General features: G+C 33.2%; 1 pseudogene; it reads left to right on the plus strand.

Annotated features, from left to right (window-relative positions):
* Positions 1-764: 764 nt before the first annotated feature.
* Positions 765-883, plus strand: LOC118605542 (annotated as a pseudogene).
* Positions 884-6,309: the final 5,426 nt, after the last annotated feature.

Here is a 6,309-nt window from a genome sequence, read left to right on the forward strand (position 1 = left end):
TATATATATATATATATATATATATATATATATACTGCTAGAACACTGGGAAAAATATAAAAATGCTGTTTTAAGATATTAAATGATAGGCAGTACAAAACAGTATGACCTGTGAAAAGAGATACACACTAGATGAACCCAGTAATTGATCTAACTTTCTCTCTGGAGACAGTTCATAAACTCAGTGAAGGAAAGAAAACCCAAGCAGAACACAGCAGTTCCATTGAACTGCAGAGATAGAGATGAGAGTTTGGAGAGGAAACTTAAATTTATGCAGAAGAGTACTGAAGGAGGGTAGTTATGATGGAAAAAGCTCCAGGAATCTATATGGGGATCCCCTTGTATTTGTGACTGATTATCAAATTTCTCATACAAAAGTTGGAACTCTGTGAAAATATGTATAAAACTATATGGGGGTTGATGTGGAACAAAAGGACTGGGAGACATGTTATTTCCAACTAGCCACAGTGAAGAGATATCATTAGTCATTATTGTTTTTATTATTATTATTATTATTATTATTATTATTATTATCACAATCCTTGAGGAGTCATTTAGTCATCCTTAATAGGAGAGCTAAACTACACCTAGAGTAAAGGCTACTCTAGTTATACTATTAACAAAGCTTATAAACTAACCTTGAAAGGATCATGCTAATCCACAAAACTAAAAATATAATTATTCAAAGGAGGATAACAGAGTCCAGACACTCAACAACATAAAAGTTATAATACTTAACATTTAGTCAATAATTACTAGGCACGATCTACAGCCATGCCACCCTGAACGTGCCCCTTCTCATCTGATCTTGGAAGCTAAGCAGGGTCGGTCCTGGTTAGTACTTGGATTGGAGACTACCTAGGAATACCAGGTGCTAAATGCATTAAAAACATAAATAAATAAATACTAGACACACAAGCAGAAAAATATGACCCATAATTAGAATAAAATGTCAATAGAAACATAACCAGAAATGACAGGGATGTTTAAATAAACACATAACACTTCAAAATATCCATTGTAAATATTTTCAAAGAGTTAAAGTTAAAATTGAACATAAGAAGAGAAAAGAAAAGCATAAAAACTAAAATTAATAAAATTTCTGGACTGATGAAATATAAAAAATAAAATTACTGGATGGGTTTGAAAACAGATTAGATGCTACAGAAGAAAAGAAAAATACACATAGTGCTATAGACTAATGTTTATGTCTCCCCAACATTCATATGTTGAAACCTAGTCCCTAAGGCGATGGTGCTTGATGGTACTTGAATGTGGGTCCTTTGGAAGGTGATTAGGACAAACACCCCATGAATGGGATCAGTGCCCTTATAAAAGAGCCTGTAGAGATCTTGCCTTTCCATCATGTGAGGATACTGTGAGAGGAAAGCAATCTACAACTGGGGAAGTGAGCTCCCTCTGGACATTGAATTTGCCAACACCTGATCTCAGACTTCCAGCCTCTGGAATTGTGAGAATTAAATTTGTATTGTTTATAAGCCACCCAGTCTATGATAATTTGTTATAGCAGCCCAAATGACTAAGACAAATAGATACAGCAATAGAAACTAAACAGACTAAAGCATATAAAAAAATAATTTAAAAAATTAATAGAATGAGAACTGATCTGAAACAAAGAATATAAAATGTTTTTGAAGAAATGATTTAAATTTTCCTCAATTTTAAGAAAACTAAGCTCACAGTTTCAATGATTCCCCAGGCAAGGTAAATATAAAAGAAATCTACACCATGGTAATAGTAATGAAATTTCTAAAAACCAGAGATTACACAATAATCTAAAATCAGTCAGAATAAAAATAGAGAAAGAAAGATAGAAACTTTTTCAGTCTACTTGTCAGAAATTATGCAACCCAGAAGACAAGTTCTATCAAAAATTTAGGGATGAAATTGTGCAAATTCTACAAACTCAGGAAGGACTATATTTCAACTAATTATTTAAGTCCAACATTACTCAATATAAGTATTACAAAAATTTACTATAGACTAATATCCATCATGAATATAGACATAAAAATACTTAACTAAACATTAGTAAATCTAAAATAGTAGCATATAAAAAAAAATAATATACCATGACAAATTATGGTTTATATCAGGACTGTGAGTTTGATTAACATTGAAAATCAGTCACTAACTCACCATATTAACCAAAAAAAAATTATTTTTATCTAAATAGATGCAGAAACAGCATTCCCCCAATTTAATAATCCTTTATCATAAAAAAAAAAGAAAACTCTTAACAAAGAAGCAAACTTCCTCCACTTCACTAGAAGCACCTATTGAAAATCTATAGCCGTCACCATAATGGTCAATGGATGACTGGTTTTCCCTCTGATTAGAAACAAGGCAAAAATGTCCACTCTCACCACTTGCTGGAGGTCATAGCGAGTGCAATCTGGCAAGAAAAGAAATGTAAAAGGTATATAGGTTGAAAAAGAAGTAAAACTGTCGTTATTTGTAGATGACATAATTCTGAACATAAAATATACTAAGGAATCTACATATAAGTTACTTGAAGTGATTTTAATGACTTCGTAGGATCCAATATATATAACTAACATTGCTTGTATTACTATTAGCATGAAAAATTAAATTTAAAAATATTGTTTATGATAGCATTCAGAACAATGAAACATTGAGAGGTAAATTTCAGGAAGTATGTTGAAGACATATACATTAAAACTACAAAATACTGCTTAGAATATTTAAGATATAAATAAATGGAGACATGCTATATTCATGGATTGAAAGGCTAAATATTACTAAAATATCAATTTCCCCCAAATATATCTGTAGATTTAACCCAATTGCAATTAAACTCCTTGCTACATTATTTTTTGGTAGAAACTGACAAGCTGACTTTAAAAATTGTATGGAAATGCAAAAGACATAAAATAGTAAAAAAATTGTGTTTTGTGAAACAAAATTCTAGGGTTTATATTACCTAACTTTGAGGCTGCTATAGAGCTACAATAATAAAGACTGTGACATTGCATAAAGATATATAATATCAATGAAAAGAGAGTCTAAAAATAGATCCGCATATGATCAATTGAATTCTGAAGAAAAAGGGCCAAGGTAATTAGGTAGGAAAATGATATCCTTCTCAACAAATGGTGCTGAAAGAATGAAAATCTTCATGGAAAAAAAACAAGAAGAAGAAAGCGTTTACTTAAGCCCTTTACTTCATAGAAAATACCAAGATTTACTGAAATAAACCATAAACACAAACATAGTAGCAAAGACTATTAATTTTGGGATAAACAAATATTTCTGAAATGGGACACAAAAAGTATTAAGCATAAATGAAAAATCTTAATAAATGGGACTAAATGAGAATTAAGCACTTTTGTTGTTCTAAAGCAGTTGTTAGTTCACAAACTGAGCTCCATACATTGAGGGCAAGGAGAAACCAAAGAAAGAGGCACACCACTCCAGATTAGTAGATGACGGGCTTGATCAACAAAAGCACTTATATTCAAGGCTTGCCATGTATGCTTCCAAGATCTTTGTACCTGCCTGCCAGAATCTAAAGTGTATATATAGGCCTTAACTGGATTCAGTCACGCATATAGTCCAGATGGCTTCAGCAACGCATAACTATCTCAAGGCTGTGTCCTTGAAGTGTGAGGAAAGCAGACAGAACATAAGGATGTGTGTGTGTGTGTGTGTGTGTGTGTGTGTGTGTGTGTGTGTAGTCTCTGATTTCCTGGATCTAGCTCGCAGGTCATCCTGCAGTCAGGTCTTCTCAATGACCTCCTCCAACAGCTGTCAAGAAATGGAAAAGTCCATATAGCATGGTTTGTATATAGTTAATAGTATTGTAATGGTTAAGTGTAATTCCAGATAGGTGCTAGAGTAATCAGAGGGATCACTTCATGGATTGTATAAATGTCTAACTTTTTAAAGAGCAAAATAAAAAAGTAAAAATCAGAATTATGACTGAAAAAAATGGATAAGTCAGGTTCTAGTCTGAGAGCAATATGCACTATATTTAGTATATCTGACAAAGGACTTTTCCCCAGAATATATATATATATTTAAATCCTACAACTTAATATGACAAATAAAACTATTAGGAAAAATGAGCAAAACATTTCACAAAAGAAGTAACAAGAATACTCAGTAAGCCCATGAAAACATTTTTAGCATCTTTTGAAAAATGTGTATGACAACACCAGTGAGATACCACTATGCAGTCACTAGAGTCGCTAAAATGAAATACTACTAGGTGTTGGTAAAAATGTGGAATGTTTGGAACTCTCATATTACTGAGGAAATTTAAAACGGTGTAACTATATTGCAAAACAATTTCATAGTTTCTTATATACCTACCAAACAACCCAATAATATCATTTTAGGAACTGAGAAATATATTTCCACACAAACACTAGATTCAAACAGTCATAGCAGCTTTATTCTTACTACTGCAAAACTAGAATAATCCAAATGTACTACAATTAGTAAATGTATAAACAAATTGTGGTATAGCCACACAATAGAATACTATTTAGCAATGAAAAGAAATGCACTACTGATGTGCAGCAACAACCTGGCTATCTATACCTGCAAAATATACCAAGTGAAAGAAACCAGATGCAAAAGACTTTTATTTTATTATTCCATTTACATGAAACTTGTGAATAGCTAACATAATTTATCATGACAGAAATCAGATCTCTGGTTCCTATTTCTAGGTAGGGGTGGAGATTGGCGGAATTATTACAAAGGGCAGAAAAGAAACTGGGGGGAATGATAGAAATAGACTATATATTAATTGGGATGCTTAAATGGGGAGGAGGGTTACCTTTTTAAAACACATCAAGTGGGTGCATTTATTTAGTGTATATTGCACCTCAATTAGGTTTATTAAAGATATGTAGCCCTGATAATACTGGTTCTGTATCTTAATTTTGGTTAAATAATTTTGTATTCTTCTCCTGTGTTGAATCACACAAGTTGATAGCAGAGATCACAGTCTTCTTCTCAAAGCTTGGGACAAACTTCACTTTGCAATTTCCACAATAAAGAAAAAATTGATGATAAAGTTTCCTAGTACTAATCCTAACAAAATTAAAGACTATGAATAATATTGAGGGACATCCAATCACTCCAGCATCATTTGGCCAATTGTTCTCAATCGATCCTATTAAGAAAAATACTTCCTTTATTTTATTGAAAGGAAATTTATAGATTATATCAGCTAACTTAATATAATATTAAAAAATCAATATGTCTTAAGTATAAAATAAAAAAGGAAAAAAGTCATCTATATAAAACATGTATTTAAATATGTAAATACTTAGGTAAAATGGCCTTAGAAGGCAAAATGAAATAAAAGCCTGAATCTATTCCCAGGGTCCCCATCAACGTGACAGACGGGGCATTGAAAGTGTTCTGGAGACAATATTGTGAGCAGAATTTTTATCAGTGATGTCGTTTTCTCAAATGGTAAACAAATCTTGGTAAAGTTAAAAATACCAAGTATATATTTCCTTAATTTGTGTAATAGATGCATCCTAGAAAATAAAATCCATGCAAAAAATGTTATGTGCAAAATAGACTTAAATTAGACTTCCAATATAATTTTTTTGTTACTTAAATGAGTGTTCAGTGGCCCATTCACAAGTGCTGTGGGACAATTAATGGTGTAGGATTTGTCCCACCTACTGTGAGACAACTAGCTCTGCCCTCGCAGTACACTAAAGTCAGCAGTGCTGCCCGTGATGGAGAAAACTGGACAGCACACGAGTCTCATAAAAACCCAGTAAGGAGCTGTTTCAAACCTTATGAGAATCACAGACCATAAATCAAACAAACGAATAAAAAACAGGTAAGAAGCTGTCATCTGAATCTGGAATGGCAAAAATTACTTAAAGAAATTTTGTTGATTAAAGGGAAGACATTGGAATTGGAAGAGATACAATTTTGAAACAGTGGCAAAGGCCTTTTAACCTCTATAAATAAATGTCTCCCTACTGAACTGAAAACCTTAATTTTAACCTTTATACAAGTCATAAATGTTGCTGGGGAGCGAGGGGATTTATTTTATTTTATCGCCCCTTTGCTACTCTGCCAACATTCTACCAAGCAGTGAGTCCCAGGGCCTGATTTGTAGCATTCCCAGGACCACCTTCTGCAAGCAAGGAATGATCCCTTCTCAGAAGGCAGGACCGTTATAGGAAAGGCCTTTTTCACCGAGGACCCTTTAAAAGGGCCTGTGCCTGGACGTCCGTGGGGCGAGGGCTTGCGAAGGGGGAGGGTGGGGGAGTGTCCTCTTTCTCCCCC

This window comes from Rousettus aegyptiacus, unplaced genomic scaffold, assembly GCF_014176215.1.
Source record: "Rousettus aegyptiacus isolate mRouAeg1 unplaced genomic scaffold, mRouAeg1.p scaffold_m13_p_1, whole genome shotgun sequence".
Lineage (NCBI taxonomy): Eukaryota > Metazoa > Chordata > Mammalia > Chiroptera > Pteropodidae > Rousettus > Rousettus aegyptiacus.